Below are 21,550 nucleotides of genomic sequence, written 5' to 3'. Positions count from 1 at the left end.
AGTTCAGGCCTCCCCCGGAGGTGCAGGGGCACAAGCAGCTGAGCCGCCACTTGCTGCCTCCCCAAGGTGCACACTGGCAGGAAGCTGGAATCAGAAGTAAAACTGAAACCTGAAGCTAGGCGTTCTATGAGGGATGTGGGTATCCCACGTGGTATCTTAACAGTTCTGCCAAATGCCTACCCAAAATATATATATTTTTAATGCATGCTTCCCAAGTGTGTATGTTAGCTCAAACAAGGCTAATGACACTCAGTCAGAAGCAGGTTCTGCAGTCCTTTCTTTAACTGATAGCCAAGAATGGCTTGTAACTAGCAAAAGGCAAATTTTATATGCGTATCTAACATTTGCATATATACGTATATACATACAAGGGTTTGTGTGTGTGTGTGTGTGTGTGTGTGAGTGTGAGTGTGACTGGGTGTTCAAACAGTCTGATTCTCTGGAGGCATTTCCTTTGCATTCTTGCTCACCAGTAACTCATTTAAGAAAAATCCACTTCCCAGCGGACACTGGAGAACACCTGGGTTTTATTTGTGTCCAAATCATCATTGACTACACAGGAAAGAAAGCATTCTTTCTCTACGCATTAACATGGGTAAGATGAAATCATAATCATACTTTGACCACCTGACCACCATAAAGTTTATTCTGTAAGAGCTTTATTGAGGTGTCATTTCAGTACATTTCACTCGCAGCACAGAAGTCCATGGCTTTTAGTCATATTCACAGTCACATAACCAGCACTCCACAAAGAAACCCTATACCCTGCAGTAGTCACCTTGTTACGCCCAGAGGCCCTGTGCTCATCTGCCTCCTCACTCTGGGAATTCACCTATTCTGCACATTGAAGACTCGGAATTGGGCAAAATGCAATCATTTGTCAACAGCATCTTTGACTCACTCATTGCGTTTCCAAGGTGCACCCGTGTCGTATTATGTTTAAGTAGTTTTTAAAATCATGTGGCTAAAACTACCATTCTACTCTATCACATTTTGCTCACCCTCGTATCCACTGACAGACATTGAGAATGTCTTCATGTGTTGGCTACTGTGAACGACGCTGCTATGAACGTATGTGTACCAGTTTTGTGGGCAGACGCGCATTCTTGTTTTTTGGGGATATGTGCCTAGGAGTGGAAGTACTCAGCTCCGTGTGGACGCTGCAAAAAGCTCACACCAAACAGAATTAAAACTGTCTTCGGGCAGCTGGCATTGTGGAGTAGCGGTAAAGCTGCTGTGACACTGGTATCCCAGCCGCTCCACTTCTGATCCACCTCCCTGCTATGCTCCTGGGAAAGCAGCAGCAGATGGCCCTGGTGTGTGGACCCCTATCACCTACCTGAGAGACCCAGATGAAGCTCCCAGCTGCAGCATGGCTCAGCTCCGGCATCTGTGGCCATTGCCGGTGAAAACCAGCAGATGGAAGATCTCTGTCTCTCCATGTCTGTAACTCTGACTTTCAAATATACACAATAAATCTTTTTTAAAAAGTTTATTGTGAAGCAAAAAACTTTGAAATCTATGCATTAGGGTCCTCAAAATGTTCACAGAAAATGTGTATGATGAAAAAAATTAGATAGGCTTTCCAATTCTTTTGCACTTAACGAGCTCATATTTGAATTCTGTTTTCCATGAACTTTCTGGAGTCCCCTGATATAGTAACTCTATTTTTAACCTTCTGAGGAGCTGCCCACCTGTTTTCTTTCTTTTTTTTTTTTTTTTAAGATTTATTTATTTTACTTGAAAGAGTTACAGAGAGAGAGGAGAGGCAGAGAGAGAGAAAGGTCATCCAACTGCTGGTTCACTCCCCAGATGGCCACGACGGCCGGCGCTGTGCCGATCCGAAGCAGGAGCCAGGAGCCAGGAGCTTCTTCTGGGACTCCCACGTGGGGGTAGGGGTCCAAGGACTTGGGCCATCTTCTGCTGCTTCCCCAGGCCACAGCAGAGAGCTGGATCAGAAGTGGAGCAGCCAGGACTTGAACCTCCCAGCACTGCAGGTGGTGGCCCTACCAGCTAGGCCACAGTGGTGGCCCCACCACCTTTTTTCAAAGGTGTCCTTCATACCAGTGACATATGAGGGTTTCGGTTCCCCCACTTCCACACTAACACTTGTTAATACCCCTCTTTTTAAGTACAGTCATCCTAGTAGGGTGGAGGGGTAATGTAGTGTGTGTACTTGCCTGGTGACTGCTCATATTCCCCATTTTTTATTGTGCTTATTGGTCATTTGTACGTTGTCTTTAGAGAAATGTTTGTGTGCACGCTTTGCCCATTTTAAAAATAGGTCATCTGTCTTTTTAATACTGAGACTTAAGAGTTTTTAAGTTTTAAATACAATTGCCCTAGCATATACATAATTTTCAATTTTAAATTCTCCTGTCTTCTTTTACTTTCTTAATTAACTTATATAAAGGGAACAGATTTCATTTATTTTATATATATGGTTTTAAGTTTTACCCTCCCTCTTCTTTCCTTTCTTGCTTTTCTTTTAGGTTTTTTTTTTTTTTTTTTTTTTTTTGGACAGGCAGAGTTAGACAGTGAGAGAGAGACAGAGAGAAAGGTCTTCCTTCCGTTAGTTCACCCCCCAAATGGCCGCCATGGCTGGCGCACTACGCGGATCCGAAGCCAGGATCCAGGTACTTCCTCCTAGCCTCCCATGCGGGTACAGGGCCCAAGGACTTGGGCCATCCTCCACTGCCCTCCCGGGCCACAGCAGAGAGCTGGCCTGGAAGAGGAGCAATCGGGACAGAATCTGGCACCCCAACCGGGGCTAGAACCCAGGGTGCCAGCGCCACAGGCAGAGGATTAGCCTAGTGAGCTGTGGCGCTGGCCCTTTTAGCTTTTGTGTTGATATTTTTTCAACTTGCTTTGAAGTCACAAGCTTCATCCTCCACTGAAAAAAGAATTCCATAACTAGTAAGTAGAAAGACCACCTGTTCCTCAGGAGTGCAGATACGGATTATAAACAGTCAACAAATCGCGAAATGTCAATTTCATTGAAGTACATTACATTTTTTGGAATCTGTATCTTATTTACCACAAATCAGGTAAAGCCCATGACTGTTGTCTTTTAAAGACTGGGTTATTATTAATTAATAATTAATTGCATTCATTTTGTTGCAAAAGATTTCATTCTTTTTTTTTTAAAGCTGAGTAGTATTCCATAAAGTAGATACACCACAACTTCTTTATCTAGTCATGAGCTGATGGACATCTGGGTTGATTACATATCTTAGCTATTGTGAACTGAGCTGCTATAAACACGGGGGTATAGAGAACTATTTCATATGTTGATTTCATTTCCTTTGGGTAAATTCCGAGGAGTGGGGTGGCTGAGTCATATGGTACATCTATTTCAGATTTCTGAGGAATCTCCATACTGTCTTCCATAATGGTTATACTAGTTTATATTCCCACCAACAGGGTCCAATTTCACTTTTTGATGTGAATTAATATTTTTTTCCAGTGGTTAAGAAACTATTTTTGTTTAAATTTACATTACATTAAAAAAAAACTTACCATTTTTCCAAATAAGAGGTTTAACAAGTAAAAAGCAGAAAGACCCTAGTTTAGTGTGAATATAGACAATGGCTATAAACAATAATTGAATGTATAAATGACATTTCATCTATATACAGTTTCTTTTTGGTCAATTAATCATTCATAATTTCTTTCAATGAAATACAACCAATGACAACATAAAACAAAAAAGTAATGTATAATAATCGGCATTGCAATCTGCATAAAATTATTCCTGTGCATAAACTGTTGAGGAGAAATGGCTTCAAGTTTAAATAAAGTTGATTATTATAACCACACAGGAAATACTTAGATGTTACATTGTCATGAATCAATATTTTACTTATAGATATTTGTAAGTTGTAAGAAACAGAAAGATCTAGTACATAGTTGACCCAGTTTCCCCCAGTGGAAGCATCTTTTTAATAAATTAGTATACTATCACCAGGAAATAAACCGTGCTACAAGCATGAGCCTTGTTCTGACTTTACCAATTTTATACATGGCGTGTACATGTACATCTGGCTCTATGCAACTTTATCATACTACATTAGTGACAGTCACCACCACAAAGAGACGGAGCTGTTCCCTAAGTATCCCTTTTATAGCAACAGCCGACTGTTGGCCTCCTTCAGCCCTAAAGCTTGGCACTCACTCACCTGCCTGCGCTTTGTCATTTCAAGTGAACTTACCTAAAGGAACCACATGGCACATATGGCTTTCTCCCCTCAGTGTCACGTCTGTGAGATCCATTAGAGTTTCTGTGTATATCAATAGTCCAGTTCTTTTTATTACTGAGAAGCTTTTCATGTTGTAAACTTAACCACACAATGTATTCCCCCATGAAAGGAAATTTGAGTTATCTCCCATTTGGAACTACCCCAAACACAACTACTGTGAATATTTGCACAGATTTTTGTGTGAACATGAGCTTTTATTTCCCTGGGACAAATGCCCAAGAATACAGTTTCTGGTTTGTATGGGGAATTGATGTGTATTTTTATAAGAAACTGCCAAACTCTTCTCCAGAGGGGCTGCCCATCTTACCACTTCGCGTCCCTAACATAACTGTAGAAGGGGTCAGTTTCTCTGCATCTTTGCAAGCACTTGGTAGTATCACTGATTTTTAATTTAGTCTGAGAGGCAGGTGGTGATATTTCATTGTAGTTTTAATTTGTTTTTCCGAATGGCAATTGATAGTGAATATATTGTCACATCTTCTTGTGCTATGTTAGTTGAAAGTTTACTTATTTTGGAAGTTCTTTAGGGGCCGGCCCCGTGGTGTGCTAGGTTAATCCTCCGTCTGCGGCACTGGCATCCCATAAGGGCACCGGTTCCTCTTCCAGTCCAGCTCTCTGCTACAGCCTGGAAAGCAGTGGACGATGGCTCAAGTCCTTAGGCCCCTTCACCCGTGTGGGAGACTTGGAAGAAGCTCCTGGCTTCGGAGAGGCACAGCTCCGGCCGTTGCGGCCATCTGGGGAGTGAACCGACAGACAGAAGACCTTTCTCTCTGTGTCTTCCTCTCACTGTCTTTAACTCTACCTTTCAAATAAAATCTTTTTTTTTTTTTAAAAAAAGAAAGTTCTTTAAATACTCTAGATACAACTCTTTTCTCAGATATGTGGTTTGCAAATATTCTCTCCAAGTCTGTAGCCTGTCTTTTCATCTACTTCTCTAAATTTTGTACAGAGAAAAAAATATTTAATTTTTAAAAAGTCCAATTAATTGATTTTTAGATCTTAAGAACCGTGCTTTTGGTGTCAAGAGAAAAAACTCTTTGCCAAACCTTGAGTGGTGAAGATTTTCTCTCCCTCCCTTCCTCCTTCTCTCTCTCTCTCTCTCTCTCTCTCTCTCTCACACACACACACACACACACACACACACACACATTTTATAGTTTTACACTTAATTCATTTAATTTTTAATTAATATTTATACAAAGTATGAGGTTTTGGTAGAGTTTCTTTTTGTCACTGAAGGTCTAATTGGTCTAGCTCTTTTTTTTTTTTCCTTAAAAAATTATTTATTTCCAAGGCAGAGTGAGAATCAGAGACAGGTCTTCCATTTGCTGGCTCACTCCTCAAATGTTCAAAACAGCTGGGTCAGGCCAGGCCAAAGCCAGAAGCCAGGAACTCTATCTGGGTCTTCCATGATGGAGGCAGGGTCCTACATACTTGAGCCATCATGCCCTGCCCCACCCCTGGTTGCACATTACTGAGAAACTGGATCAGAAGAGAAGGTGGGCTTGAATCCAGGTGCTCAAACATGGGATATGGGTGTCCCAGGCAGCATTTTAAAACTCCCTGCACCACAATGCCTGCCCCTCCAACACCATCTTTAAAAGGCTATTGTTCCGCCATTGCATTGCTTATACACCTGTGCTAAAAATCAGGCAGGCATTTTTGTGTGGGCCTGCTTCTGGGATCTCTATGCTGTTCCATTAATCAAGGCATCTATTTTATAAAGTAATACACTGCTATTCTAATGTAGCTACATAGTTAAGTGTTAACATGACACAGAAAGTTTCTTCTCACATGTTCTTCTTTTCCAAAATTACTTTGGCTATTCTAAGGCTTGAGCCTTTCTTTATAAACTATAGCATGAGCTTGACTATAAAAAAAAATCTTGATTTATAATAGGAATTGCATTGGACCTATCAGTTTAGGGAAAGTCAGCATTTTCAGTCTGCGGACTCTTCCAATCCATGAACATAGTATGTCACTCCATTAATGCCTTCTTTGATCTCTTTTCTGGCATGTTATAATATTCAGGATATACAATGAGTTTTCAAAAATCTCATGAAAAATACAATTAAAATATTATTTTAGAGCATAAAAATTTTGAGATTCGTGCACAGTTTTTTTTCATTAGATGCATTTTCCATGAATGCTCTAAGGACCCTTCATGTGTCCTACAGGTGCTTTGTTCTATTTACCTAAATAATTAATTTTCTTTGGAGTGACATTAAATGGCATTATGCTTTTCATTTCCGTTTCATGTGTTCACTGTTCATATATAGAAATATGACTTTTCAAACTTTATTGAAGTATAATTTATATTTACAAACTACACATAAGCACACATTTTGATGAGTTTGAATTTTGTTCCTTGACCTTTCATCCCAAAACCTAGCTTAAGCTCATTCATAATAGGAGTGTTTCCACAGATTCTTTGGACTTCTCTACTTAGAAAATCATGTCAACTCTAAGTAGGGAACATTTTATTTCTTTCTTTCCAGATAGGACACAGTTTACTTCTTTTCTTGCCCACAGTGCACTGACTGGTATCCCCACCATTATACAGACTAAGAATGGATGGAAGATGGAATGGACACCCTTGCCTTGTTCCCAGTCTTCGGGAAAAAGAACTTGGTTGTTTACCATGAAGTATGTTGCAGATTTTTCATAGAAGTTTATTATCAAGTTGAGGAGGTTCCCTCTTTAATCCTATTTTATCATGAGTAGGGCTGGATTATGCCAATTGATTCTTATACACCAATCAATACTACCATGTGATGTTATTTTTTCTTTGCTTAGTTGGTAGAATACGTTAACTGATTATTTCAATGGAATATCATGTATATCTGGAATGATTTCTGCTTGGCCATAGAGCTCATTCTGTACATACACTGGTATGTTCCATTTGTTAATATTTTGCTCAGGGCTTTTGTACCTAATTTTCTCACAGATGTCGGTCTGCAATCATTTTAAATATTTTCTTTGCCTGAGTTTAGTATTGGCACAAGACTACTCCCACAAAATGAGTTGCAAAATATTCCCTCTCCTGTTTTCTATAAGAAACTGTGTAAAATTTGTGCTTGATATACTTAAATGGTTGGTAGAATTTTACACGAAAATTATCTGAGCATAGAGATTGCTTTTCAGGAGTGTTCAAACTACAGATTTATTTTTCAATGATTATAGGACTATTCAGGCACTTATCCTGGCTGAGTTTTCGTAGTTTTTGATGATTTGATCCACTTTTTCTAAGTGAAAGAATTTGTGAGTTTAAAATTGTTCAGAATATTCCTTTGTTACCTTTTTAATATATGCTAACATTTCCCATTTCATTCCTTATGCTGGTCATTTCTGTCTTCTCTCGCCATCAGTTTTAATTTTTTTTTTCAGAGTCAGCTTTTTGTTTCATTGATTTTTCTCTACCATTTTCCTATTTTCAATTTCACTGATTTCTGATTTCATCTTTGTAATTTCCTCTCTTTCGCTTGCTTTGGGTTAACTGTGTTCTTTCCTACTTCCTGGAGACAGGGGTTTAGACTGCTGATGGAAGACTAATCCTTTCGTTCTAACTTAAGTTCGTGGTACTATACCTTTTTCTCTAGGCACTGCTGTCAGCTCTATCTTACATGCTTTGTTATGTTTTCATTTTAAATCAAGTCTATGCATTCAGACATTTTCCTTTGAGCCGTTAAATTTGTTTCCCATAAATGGCCCTTCTGAGGTATTCTATTACAGCAGCACGAATGTGCCCTGACCGTTGCTGGCTTTTGAGGGGTCCGTTTAGGCCACTGACACTCAAGGCTAATAGTAAAGTAGCGGCGCTCCTGTCAATGGCGTTTTATCCTTTGTTTTCTGTTTCCTTTTGTTCTTCTCATTCTGCCTCTTTTAAACCTTCCCTGGGTTATATGAGCAACTGTTCTATTTGTCTGATGACACGGATCACAACTTACTTTTCACTGTGTTAGCTTTTTGTGTGGCCAGACACGCGGTCCTGTGGGCTGAGCATCCAAAGTCAAGGTGGAGCTTTCTTGCTGTCTTCTCAGATTCTAGGTTTTTCAAAAAATTGTTTCAAAATGTATTTTCGCTACATTTCCAAGTCAGAGAGACACAGTGAGATAGCTCATATCCACTGATCCACTTCCCTAAAAGCCCTCAGTAGCCAGGATTAGACCAGACCAGAGCTGGGACCCTGGAACTTCATCTGGGTCTTCCACGCGGGGTGCTGGAGCCAGGGACTTGTGCCGCCACCTGCTGCCTCCCGAGGTGCACACAGGCAGGAAGCTGGATCCGAGGCACAGGAGTGAGGCCTCACGCCAGGAATCTACCGCAACTCTTTAGTGCTTCTTGGCTTGTGTTGCTTCATTCCAATCCCTGACTTCGCCATGAGAGGACATTCTCTCTGTGTGCCTGTGTCTTTTCCTGGCCATCTTCTCATAGGAACGCCAATCACATTAGGCGAGGGGCGGGCCCGACCCAAGGCTGACCTCATCTTAGTGAGTTCCATGTAGAATGACACGGTTTCAAAATAACATCACGGCCGGCGCCGCGGCTCACTAGGCTAATCCTCCGCCTAGCGGCGCCGGCACACCGGGTTCTAGTCCCGGTCGGGGCGCCGGATTCTGTCCCGGTTGCCCCTCTTCCAGGCCAGCCCTCTGCTGTGGCCAGGGAGTGCAGTGGAGGATGGCCCAGGTGCTTGGGCCCTGCACCCCATGGGAGACCAGGAAACGCACCTGGCTCCTGGCTCCTGCCATCGGATCAGCGCGGTGCGCCGGCCGCAGCGCACCGGCCGCGGCGGCCATTGGAGGGTGAACCAACGGCAAAAGGAAGACCTTTCTCTCTGTCTCTCTCTCTCACTGTCCACTCTGCCTGTCAAAAAAAAAAAAAACAAAAACAAAACAAAACAAAATAACATCACATTCTGAGGTACTGGGGCTTAGGGTTTTAACATCACTCATTGTTATTATTATTGGTGGAGGACACAACTCACTTCCTAACACTTCCTATCATCTGCTTCTCCTGTGCTCAGCCAGAGTCACCGTTTACCGTGGTCTTTGTGTTTCTTGCACCTGCGCTTCCCTCAATGCCTCAAGTCTTCTTTATTTCTTGAGTGGAAGATGGGGTAGAACGCCATGGGCAGCTGGCTTGCATCTCCTCCACATCTGTGTAATGCCAGTTTCTCTAAGTGGCTTCCCCTTGTCTGCCCACCCCATCTCCTGGGCCGTCTTCCATGCTACAAACCACCTGCAACATCATTCGGTTCGTGAATGATGGCGCAAAGCAACATGGGTACATGGTAGGGCCTCACTGCTCTGAAGGCTGACCTTCAATCAGCGTGGTGAGCAGCGAGTAGCGAGGGCCTCCGTCAGCTTTCCACCTCACTCTGAGGACACACGTCTTCTGCAGCTGCTCCTGCCTTCTGGCAAGTTTTCTCCTGCGCACGTTGTGGGTGATGGGTTTCTTAACTGTTTCAAGTCAGTTCCACCTGCTTTCTATCATCTAGTAATTACAGAAAATTTGTTTTCCCTTAGCAGCTTCTCTGTTTCATGCCCCAGACCTGCAAGGCACATTGAAATCTTCTCTATTTTCATAGATTTTAGTTACTTGGAGAAATAGGCACACAGAATCTGGCTTCTTTTTCAATCTAACAGTTCTTCATTTTTGAGTTAGTTTTGCATCACTGTTCAAATAACTGGAGGGAGATTTTCAAGGGTGGCTTATTACCTGGACTCTCGTAACTCATAATGCCTGGTTTTTGTTTTGTTTTGTTTTGTTTTTTCAAAAAAGAAAAAATGTGGTATGAAAGCTTCCCATCATCCCGGGAATAACGGGGAAAGGACATACCCAACTTCCTGAAACAATAAACCAAACACACGAACAATGGCTCTCTAGTTGGAGATCAGGCAGTGAAGGACAATAACCCAGGAGAGCAGGGAAACAGGATGGGCCCTCAAGTGTCCTCTGTTGGAGACTGCAGGAAGTGTCCAGGCCACGGAGGGCAGCAGAGGCAGATCCCAGGGGATTTCTTAAGTTGACAAGACACAGAAGACAGCCCTCAAGACCAAGGCAGCAAGAGTTGATGGTATCAAGTGCCAAGGAGCAGAAAGCAGGGCAAATGTCACTCAAGATGAAACAGGTAACCTGAGCAGTCCAGTACCCAGTAGAAAAAAATGAGCATATAGCTAAAATCCTTCCTATAAGACAAACTCTAGGCCCACATGGATTTACTGGGGAAGAAGTGATAATACGTCTATGCAGAGGGCTCCAAGATGGCGGAATAGGGAGGGAGCTCACTGATAGTCCAGGAAAAGATAGTTTAATAAAAGTGGAGATACTGTAGGTTCAGGGAAGAGTTAGGGAAAAAACGGCAGAGGAAACTCTTCCAGAATTAGCGGGACATGGTGGACCTACGTGGAGGGCACGGGCAGCCATGGCTCAGGACCCAGCTGCCAAGTCTACACACCAGCACTGGAAAGGGAGGTGAGGTGAAACCACAGTAGCCCGAGACACTGGCGGAAAAGCGGCAGGAAGAGCCTAGAGGGAACGAGGCTTGAAGCCTTGTGGAGGAAAGTACACCAGCATAACTAGAGGAGAGAAAAAAAAATAAAGGGACCAGTATGGACACGATTCTCTCTCCACTCACCTTACAAAGGTGGGGGAGACAATATAGCAGGTGCCATTTTGGACATACGTAACAGCTGTGCCAGCTCAGGGCTGCGCCAGCCCTCATCCAAACAGAAAAACCTGACTCTGGTGGGGAGAAATAACAGGAGACTAAGACCTAGTGAATGTGTGGAGCTTATGAACCGGGACTGTGGGGAAAAAAAAAAAAACTGAGGGTGTGTAGGAGAACTCACAGTGTGGCTGAGAAGTGAGGAGTCTCGGTGGGAGATACCACAAATTCGGGCAGCTTTGGCTTCCCAGGGAGAGACATTGCAGGGGAATCTGAGCTTATGAGGACTGCACAGATCCTTTGTGTGGTCCTTGGGACAGAGCAGACAAATATACCCCTGGGGCTAGCGCTCAGGCACTGATTGCCATCAAGGAGAAGAGCTCAGTTGTGTGGAATTACTTCCCTTCTGAAAAAAGAGAGAGAGATTTGCCACACCAAAGCTGGGTGTGTCACCTTTGGCACACCCTTAACCCTGAAGAACTGAACAAGAGCTCTCTGGCCACACCCACCACAAGCCTCTAAAGATCCACCAAAAGCAGACAGTCCACTTAATCTAGAGTCATAGCATAATGAGAAAAGCAACCACAGCAAGAAAAAAAAAGAAACCAAAGAATATCTCCACAGTGCCAAACAACAAATGCAGAAACTGAGGAAACAAGAACAAGGAAGACATTATGAAGCTCCCAAATGAACATGACACTCCCAAACAAGATTATGAAGATGATTAGATGAAATGCAAGAAGCGGAACTCAAAAAATTTATGATAAGAACACTTAGAAGTTATAAAAAACAAATGCATGAACTACAGAAATCCATACAGGACAGGACAGAAAATCTCTCTCATGAGAATGAAATCTTAAGGAGGAATCAAAATGAAATGAGGAATTTAGTAGGACATGAAATTGAGACATTGAAGAGAAACCAAAATGAAATGAAGAATTCAATGGAACAAATTAAAAACACATTTGAGAGCCTTAAAAACAGAATCATTGAAGTAGGAGAGAGAACATCGGACTTAAAAGACAGAGCACAGGAAAGTATACAGTCAAACCAAAGAAAAGAAGAAGAAATTAGAAATCTAAAATATATTGTTGGGAATCCACAGGATGCTATTAAAAAACCCAACATTCTGGTTCCAGGAGTTCCTGAAGGCATGGAGAGAGAGAAAGGATTAGAAAGCCCTTTTAGTGAGATACTAGCAGAAAAGTTCCCAGGTTTGGAGAAAGAGACATCCAAGTACAGGAAACACATAGAACCCCCAATAAACATGACCAAAAGAGATCCTCACCACGACACGTTGTAATCAAACTGTCCCCAGTAAAACATAAAGAAAATATTCTAAAATGTGCAAGAGAGAAACGTCAGATTACTCTCAGAGGATCTCCAGTTAGACTCACAGATGACTTCTCATCAAAAACCCTACAGGCTAGGAGGGAATGGCGAGATATAGCCCAAGTACTAAGAGAAAAAAACTGCCATCCCAGAATATTATATCCTGCAAAGCTCTCATTTGTGAATGAAGGTGAAATAAAGACCTCTCATAGCAAACAGTAATGAAAGAATTTGTCACCATACGCCCAGCCCTGCAAAAGATGCTTAAAGATGTGTTACACACAGAAACACAAACATGGTCATCAATATGAAAGAAGGTAAAGGAAGAAAATCTCTCAGTAAAAGATCATAGGAAGTTCAAAGCATATATTAGAAATATCTTTGGGTGGCTGGCGTCATGGCTCACTTGGTTGGTCCTCCAATACAGCGCCGGCATCGCATATGGGTGCTAGGTTCTAGTCCCAGTGGCTCCTCTTCCAGTTCAGCTCTCTGCTGTGTCCCAGGAAGGCAGTGGGGGATGGCCCAAGTGCTTTGGCCCCTGCGCCCACGTGGGAGATCAGGGGGAAGCACCTGGCTCCTGGCTTCGGATCGGCGCAGTGCTGGCTATGGTGGCCATTTGGGGAGTGAACCAGCAGAGGGAGAACCTTTCTCTCTGTCTCTCTCTCTCACTGTCTAATTCTATCTGTCAAATAAATTAAAAAAAAAAAAGGAAAAAGAAGTATCTTCAGAAAAATGGCAGGGCAAAGTCACTAATTATCAATAGTCATATTGAATGTAAATGGCCTCAACTCTCAAGTTAAAAGACACAGACTGGCTGAGTCAATTAAAAAACAAAACCCATCTATTAACTTCATACAAGAAACACATCTTTCCAACAAAGAGGCATGCAGACTGAAAGTAAAAGGTTGGAAAAAGATATCCCATGTCAACAGAAACCAAAAAAGAGCTGGTGTAGCCATCTTAATATCAGACAAAATAAACTTTAACACAAAAACTGTTGAGACAGACAAAGAGGGGCACTATATAATGATTAAGGGATCAATTCAACAGGCAGATGTAACTATTATAAACGTATATGCACCTAAGTACAGTGCACCGGCTTATTTAGAGATATGTTAAGGAATTTAAAGGGAGGCTTAGCCTCTAATGCAATAGCATTGGGGGACTTCACTACTCCACTTTCAGCAATAGACAGATCAACCAGACAGAAGATCAACAAGGAAACATCAGATTTAATCGACACTATAGCCCAAATGGATCTAACAGATATCTACAGAACTTTTCATCCTGCACTTGTAGAATACACATTCTTCTCAGCACTACTAGAGTAGAACCTACTCTAGGGCTGACCACATACTAAGCCATAAGGAAAATATCAGCAAATTCAAAAGAATCTAAATCATACCATGTATCTTCTCAGACCACAGTGGAATAAAGCTAGAAATTAGCAACTCAGGAATCCCTAGAGTATATGAAAACACAAGGAGACTGAACCACATGTCCTGAATGAATAGCAGGTCATAGAAGAAATCAAAAGAGAAATCAAACTTTCTGGAAGTAAATGAGGATAACAACACAACATATCAAAACTTATAGGATACAGCCAAAGCAGTGTTAACAGGAAAGTTTATAGCAATAGGTGCACCAAATGAATGAGCTATCAATGCATCTCAAGTATCTAGAAAAAGTGCAGCAAACAAGACCCAAATCTAGTAGGAGAATAGAAATAATTAAAATTAGAGAAGAAATCAGCAGAACTGAATCCAAAAAAATTACAAAAGATCAGCAAAATGAAGAGCTGGTTTTTTGAAAAAATAAACAAAATTGACACACCATTGGCCCAACTAACTAAAAAAAGAAAAGACCAAAATCAACAAAATCAGAGATGAAAAAGGGAATGTAACAGCAGACACCTCTCCCCTCCTCTCCCCTCCCCTCCCTTCCCCTCCCCTCCTCTCCTCTCCCCTTCTTCTCCCTCTTCTTCTTGCTCTCTTTCTTTCTCTTTCCCCCAATCTCTGTCTCTGTACTTCATTCTCCCTCTCTGCCTCTCAAGTAAGCCACATAAATTTTAAAATATTGAAAAAAAAATGGGCAAAGGACATGAGACATTTCTCTAAAAAGTCATCAGAAATTACTACAAAGAGTTGTATGCCAGCAAACAGGGAAATCTATCAGAAATGGATAGATTGCTGGACACATACAACCTACCTAATCTGAGCCATGAAGGCAAAGAAAACCTAAATAGACCCATAACAGAAATTTAATCAGTTGTAAAGGCCTTCCCAACAAAGAAAAGGCCAGGACCAGATGGATTCACTGCTGAATTCTACCAGACATTTAAAGAAGAACTAACTCCAATTCTTCTCAAACCATTCAGAACAATCAAAAGATAGGGAATCCTCCCAAATTCTTTCTATGAAGCCAGCATCACCTTAATCCCTAAGCCTGAAAAAGATGCAGCAGAGAAAGAGAATTAGAGACCAATATCCCTGATGAACATAGACGCAAAAATCAGCAATAAAATTCTGGCCAATAGGATGTGACAACACATCAAAAAGATCATCCACCCAGACCAAGTGGGATTTATCTCTGGTATGCAGGGATGGTTCAACGTTCACAAATCAATGTGATACACCACATTAACAAACACCAGAAGAAAAACCATATGATTATTTCAATAGATGCAGAGAAAGCATTTGATAAAATACAACACCCTTTCATGATGAAAACTCTAAGCAAATTTGGTATAGAAGGATGGTTGCGGGTGGGAGGGAGGTTATGGGGGGGAAAAAGCCACTATAATCCAAAAGTCGTACTTTGGAAATTTATATTTATTAAATAAAAGTTGAAAAAAAAGTCTATGCAAACTCTTCCTGAAAGCTAAAACAAACCAGATGCTTTTCAACCCATTCTAGAAAGCCAGACAGACATCATGAGAAAATAATACCAAAAGCCAATTAATATATTTTATGTATAAGTGTAAAAGTCCTCAAAAATTTCCAGTAAACTAAATTGGCCACTTATTAAATGTATTATCTATTACAATAAAGTGGAATTCATACATCGGCATGCAAGACTGGTTTGGAATCTGAGTATCAATCAGTGGTGCATGAAATCGTAATAAAGAACAAAAACGAAAAGGATCCATTCAATAGTCACAAAATGAGCCCCTGAGAAAATTAAACATCTTTCTGGGATAAAAACATTCAACACATGAGGAACAGAAAGGGACTTTCTCAACTGATAAAGGACATATATGAGATCCTTTGGCTAACATCATTTTTCCTGGCAAAACAATGAGATTTTCCCTTGTGACATCATGAACCAACAAGGATGTTCACTCTCACCACTTTCATGCGTCTTTATATTGGAAGTTCTGTGAAGGACAGTTAAGCAAGTTTAGGCAACGCCATCTGTCTCCATTTGCTGATGACATGCTCATATATATAGAAGACTCTAAGGAATTCCTCCAGTAGAGAACTCCTGGAACTACCAGACAAGCTTAGCAAGGCTGCAGGACATGATGTTGATATATAAAAGTCAACTGTATCTCTATACACTCGCAACAAACTGACGCTGAACTAAAATGGAGCAGGAGGAGCAGGTGATCCAGCTACCCACATGCCACATCCGAGAACCTGGGGCAGATGCCCAGATGTGGCTCCTGACTCCAGCTTCCTGCTAGTGTAGACCCTTGGAGGCAACAATGCTGGCTCAAGTAGCTGAAATCTTGCCACCCACATGGGAGACCTGAATTCAGTTCTCAGCACCCAGGCAGGCCCCTAGTCCCCACCATTGTGGGCATCTGGGGAGCAAATCAGGAGATGGGAGTGTCTGTCTCTCTCTCTCTCTCTCTCTCTCTCTCTCTCTCTCTCTTAAATAATTTTTTAAAAGAAACAAAAAAGAAGATAAACTGTTTCTAAGATGACCAAATAGCAATCCTAATGCTCCCCTTCCTTCTAAATAAAGAAAAGCCAAAACAATAGATCTAAAGCTACATTTTAAGGTAAGTGCTTGAGGGAGAGCCCTGGAACTCAGCAAGGCAGAGACTGGAGCCTGTAACAGTGGGGTGCTAGCCTAGAGTGAAGGACAAAGTGCACCTGCAACCATGACCCTGGTTCCCAGCTAGGGGCACCGTCCACTGCAGAGAGGCCCAGCAGATCCAACTGCCATGGACAGCCAGCAGCAATGCTGGCTCCCAGACAGGCCCACGTTGTCGCAGGTTTTCAGCCCAATGAGGGGAGTCCCCTGGAGTCCGCACAGTAGTTTTGCTTTGGAGAAGGAGCTGCATGATCTCTCCCCCAGCCCCAGAGCCCAGGGTCTGCAGTGTGGTGTGATCTGAGAAGGGAACCAATGCCCACACTCATACTGCCCCGGAAGTCAGAACTCTCTGCGTCTCTCTCCCAGTCCTTGGGCACCCACAGACATCTCACTACACTAGCAGAGGGGGAAGCAGCTCCATAAATTCACCAGAGCAACAGTGACCCAGCTCCCAAACCAGCCCAGTTCACTGCACTACAGGTGATACTGTTCAGCGAAGGTAGGGGGCGTGGCCATCAAGACCTTAGAGACCAAGGCCAGCTCCCTTCACTTGCCACCAGTGTCTCCTGCAGCCAGCTGGCTGCCTCTGGGCGTGGGCCACCACTGGAGCTGATGGTGGGTGCTGCACCCTGCCATCACTGCCTCCACCATCCTGCTACACATCAGCCCACATCACCAGAGACCCGAGGGAAGGTGCCACACTCCCTCACCATGACAGGGGCTGCCAACAACAGCAAAGCAAGGCCCAGGGCTGCCCGAGGGAAAAATCAACACTACTCCTGTTCGTTGGGAGGCAGGCCACACAGTTGCAATCTCCTATCCCTGCTACGTGTACCATAGCTGCTTGGGCTGACAGTCTCCTCATCCCTACATAGCTCTCAGAAGCTCTGGGTCTCTGATTCTGATGTTGCATTAGACAGCTAGGGGCCTGCACTGTGACATAGCGGGTGAAGCCATTGCCTGCGGTGCCAGCATCCTGTATGGGCACTGGTTCAACTCTCGGCTGCTCCACTTCCGATCCAGCTCTCTGTGGTGGCCTGTGAAAGCAGTAGAGGATGGCCCAAGTGCTTGGGCCACTGCTCCTGAGTGGGAGACACAGAGGAGGCTCCTGGCTCCAGTCTGGCCCAGTTCTGGCCATAGCGGCCATTTGGAGAGTGAACCAGTGGATGGGTGACCTCTCTCGGCCTGTGCCTTTCTGTAACTCTGCCTTTCAAATAAACAAATAAAGCTTTTTTAAAAATTAGCCAGCTATAGATTTACTGAATTTTAAAGTCCCACCCGCAGTTATCTTGGCAGTACCAGACCAACAGGTTTTACGGGCTTCACAGGGCCCATGAGCCAGACACTTCCCGCCTTTGTCTTAGATGATATGAGTCTGTAAACAGAAAATTCAAATGACTCAACTGAAAGACTAAAGGAATTTAATAAAGTAGCAGGATTTTACAGATTCAGCAAGTACCATCAAATTACCAATGAAATTCTTCACACAAATAGAAAAACAAAACCTCCAATTCATACAATAAGCACAAAAGACCTCAAGTAGTCAAGGCAATCCTGAGCAAAAAGAACAAGGCTGGAGGCATCACAATACCCGATTTCAAGACATACTACAGGGCTGTGATAACCAAACATCACGGTACTGGCATAAAAACTGGCCCATAGATTAGAAGAGCAGACAGAGACCCCAGAAATAAGTCCACACATCTGTAGCCGATTGAGGACTGACAGAACTGTCAAACAAGCACTGGAGGAAGGGTGGTGCTGGACACCCACGCACAGAAGACTGAGCCTTGATGCCCACCCCCACACATTCAGGCTACCCAAAAAACTCAAAATGCTTTAAAGAGCTAAATGTAGGACCTGAATGCCCGAAACACTAGAAGAAAATCTACGGGGAGTACCTCAAGACACTGGTATAGGTAATGACTTTCTGGACAAGACCCCCAAAACACAGGCAAGAAAAGCAAACACAGACAAAAATCAAACTTGGAAGCTTCGGCGCAGCAAAGGAAAACAATCATTGGAGGGAGGGGACCAAAGACAGAATGGGAGAAGATAACTGCAAGTCACTCTTGGGTAAGAAACTCAAACAAACTCAATAACCTAAAAAAGAATCCAATCTAAAAGAAGAACAAACCACATAAAAAAAGCCAGACATTTCCAGGACAAAGATTTTAATACAGCATTAACAACGGGAGCACCATACTAAACAGAAGCTATAACGCACAAGTGAAAATGAACTATGCTTTGGGTCTAAGTGCTTTTCATAAGGAGAAATTCAAATGGCCAACCAATTTATGAAAAAATACTCAACATCATCAACTACCAGGGAAATGCAAATCAAAACCACAATGAGATATCATTTCACCCCAATGAGTGCTGTATGGGAGAGATGAGAAACAGATACATGCACATAAACAAACAGGAAATATTTCAAAGTAAACCTATGGTCGAATTTTAAAAGCTATTTTGAAACAATTTCAAACTGCAGCTGCATTGTGTTTACTTCCCTTTATTCAATTCTACACAATGCATCGCCTTTCAAGATCTTTCTCATTTTTATATTCTATTTTTTAAAAAAATACTGCCTGGTGCGATGCTTTGGCCTAACTTGGATGGGACTATTTATTTTCAGAAAAGAGAATATATTACCTAAGAAAGAAAAAAAAAGTAAACACTTAATGGTACAGTTTTTGTTTTTGTTTTTTTTTTTACTCTTTTTATGCTACCTAAAAGAGAAGACTCCCTCCAAACTGCTGGGCCATCTTTAAGGTTTCACAGGCCATAATATCCGTTCCTCCGCATTTTTATACATCACTCCTGCCCCAAGGCAGCAAAAAAAAAAAATCATTAAGCTGACGAATGGTGGGAATTGCAGATGACCCCGCCCAAGGAAGCCTACGTGCCCACAGCCTGGGTGCTGTGCTCTTCCCTGCGAAAAACAAGGATTCCTGTTTGCCACCTCTGGTCTCCAGGCACAGCGTGTTTTTAACTGAGGGAAATTAGAAGGAGGAGAACCCGTCACTACCTTGACTAATTTAGCTCTGAGTCTATCTATATCACAGTCCTGGGTACTAAGATTTTTTTTTTTTTTTTTAATTCAAAAACAAGCTGAGAGTTAGGGGTAGGTCAAATTAGCCTTGACTTCTGGGTCTCCACGCTGTCCCAGGTGACTTTCAGGACGAATTTCACAGCTTCCTTCTCAATAACTAAAATATCGGGCAACATTTAAAACATCATAACCATCAACTCAAAGAGAGACCTGAGCAAGTCTATTGAACACCAAAGCTCCAGAAACCACAGGAGACAAAGATGGCGCCGGTGAATGGTGAGATGCGGTTCTGGGGCCTGATCGTGCCACGTTCTGCTTTCTCTGGCTCCCACCTTCAGCACTCAGGTGGACTCCTGTCGCCACTGAATGAGTGAAGTGGGTTTGAGACAACCACCTAAGAAGTAACCAAACGTCCATTAAGCTTCCAAGCATTCTATGATGACTTTTTTTCAAAATTTTCATCAGATCTCACCACTACCCTGCATATAACCTCCAGTGTTTGTCACTGCACTTAGGTAAGTGCAATGCCTTACTTCACTCCAAAGGTCCAGGAGACTCTGTGTGGCCCAGCCTCAGTCTCTCCTCCTGTGTTGCCTGGACCCACCACGTTCCTGCTCATTATGCCCTCGACACTCCGGCCTTCCTTCCGTTTTCTTAACCTGTTCCAGTGTGGTGCCATTCAGGGTGTTTGCAGCTGTAACTTCCTCTGACTGTGGGTCTGTTGCTTATTTTCCCAATCACCACTCAGGTCCAGTGTCAAGTCCTGAGAGAGTTCCTCCCTGGTCTCCCAGCACAGTAAGACCGTCATCTTATTCTCCTGCGGCTCCTCTCCCTTTTCACTGCTCTCTTTGTCACTTTGAGAAATGCACACGTCCATTCATTTGGTGCAGCCTGTGAAAGCCGACTCTTGGTCTGTCTTGTACGCCTGGTACAAAGCAGGCACTCAGTACTCACGCGCTGAACAAACGTGCCAGTGCAAACACCCCAATGGCAAGAGAGCCAAAGACACAAGAGTTATAGAACGTGGAGTCCTCAAACAATGCAAGCAGGGGCCCGTGTTGTGGTGTGCCACGTTACACCGCCACCTGAGCTGCCAGCATCCCATATGGGCACCAGTTCTAGTCCCAGCTGCTCCACTTCTAATCCAGCTCCCCACCAATGTGCCTTGGAAATCAGTGGATGGCCCAAGTCCTTGGGCCCTTGCACCCACATGGGAGACACAGACAACACTTCTGGCTCCTGACTTGGGCCTAGCCCAGGCCTGGCCATTGTGGTCATTTGGGGAATGAACCAGCAGGTGGAAGATCTCTCTAACTCTTTCAAATAAGTAAATAAATCCTTAAAATAATAATGCAAATAATGCGAACTTCTATTTCAACAGTTATTTCTCCAAAGATTTTACTTTTTTTAACTTATGATAGAGGAAGGAATGGAGGGAGAGAGAGAGAGAGAAGATTGAGAGAGCTCTCCCAACTGCTGGTTTACTTCTAAATGCCTGCAACGGCCAGGGCTGGGCCAGGCTGAAGTAGGGAGCCAGAAACTCAGTTATTTGAGCCATCACAAAATTGTCTCCCAGGGCCTGCATTAGCCAGAAGCTAAAGTCAGGATCCAGATACTCATCTATGGGACACGGGTGTCTTAACCAACACCTGACTGTTCAGTCATCAAACTGGGGCTGGCATATGGCCTATGAGCCAACTTGACTGTAGGGAGAAATAGGGCCACAGAACCTAATAAAATCATGTTGAAAAGCCCGACATTGCTAGGAGAACGACCATCTCGACACAGCATTAACTATGGGAACGCTAACACTGAAACGTAAGCCACAATGTGTCAAGGAAAAGCAAGCAGGCTTTCTAGGACAGGAGCTCAAAGATGTGAGCAGGGGGACAGACACTGGTACACCCTGGGATACATCTGCCCCATAGGCTTGTTCTATTGGGTCTTGGACTCTTTAAGGATTTACTCTCCGTTTCCAACATTTAATTACTGGAAGATGTCACACAGAAACCTGGGCTATCCTGGCCTATTCTAAAGGTAAGCACACGTCTCTGAGTAGGACGGCTCTCCATTGCAGAGCTTCAAGCTGCTGGTCAGCTGACTGTCCCAGGAAGGGGGTAGGGGTCCGTCCTCCATTTCAGAGAGCCCAGTCTGTTTTGCAGGTGCATGGAGGCTCCTCGCACCAGGCACAGGATCCTC

General features: G+C 43.1%; 1 protein-coding gene across 9 annotated transcripts in view; it reads right to left on the bottom strand.

Moving 5' to 3' along the window:
* The window catches only part of ULK4 (unc-51 like kinase 4), a 598,567-nt gene that overhangs the window by 125,501 nt on the left and 451,516 nt on the right, over positions 1-21,550 (bottom strand). The gene's annotated exons all lie outside the window — the stretch shown is intronic.

The sequence above is a fragment of the Oryctolagus cuniculus genome, chromosome 10, assembly GCF_051225735.1.
Source record: "Oryctolagus cuniculus isolate XC-2025 breed Fujian yellow rabbit chromosome 10, ASM5122573v1, whole genome shotgun sequence".
In the NCBI taxonomy this organism is placed as follows: Eukaryota; Metazoa; Chordata; class Mammalia; order Lagomorpha; family Leporidae; genus Oryctolagus; species Oryctolagus cuniculus.
The sequence above is the reverse complement of the archived record's forward strand: the minus strand, read 5'-3'. Positions and strand labels throughout refer to the sequence as shown.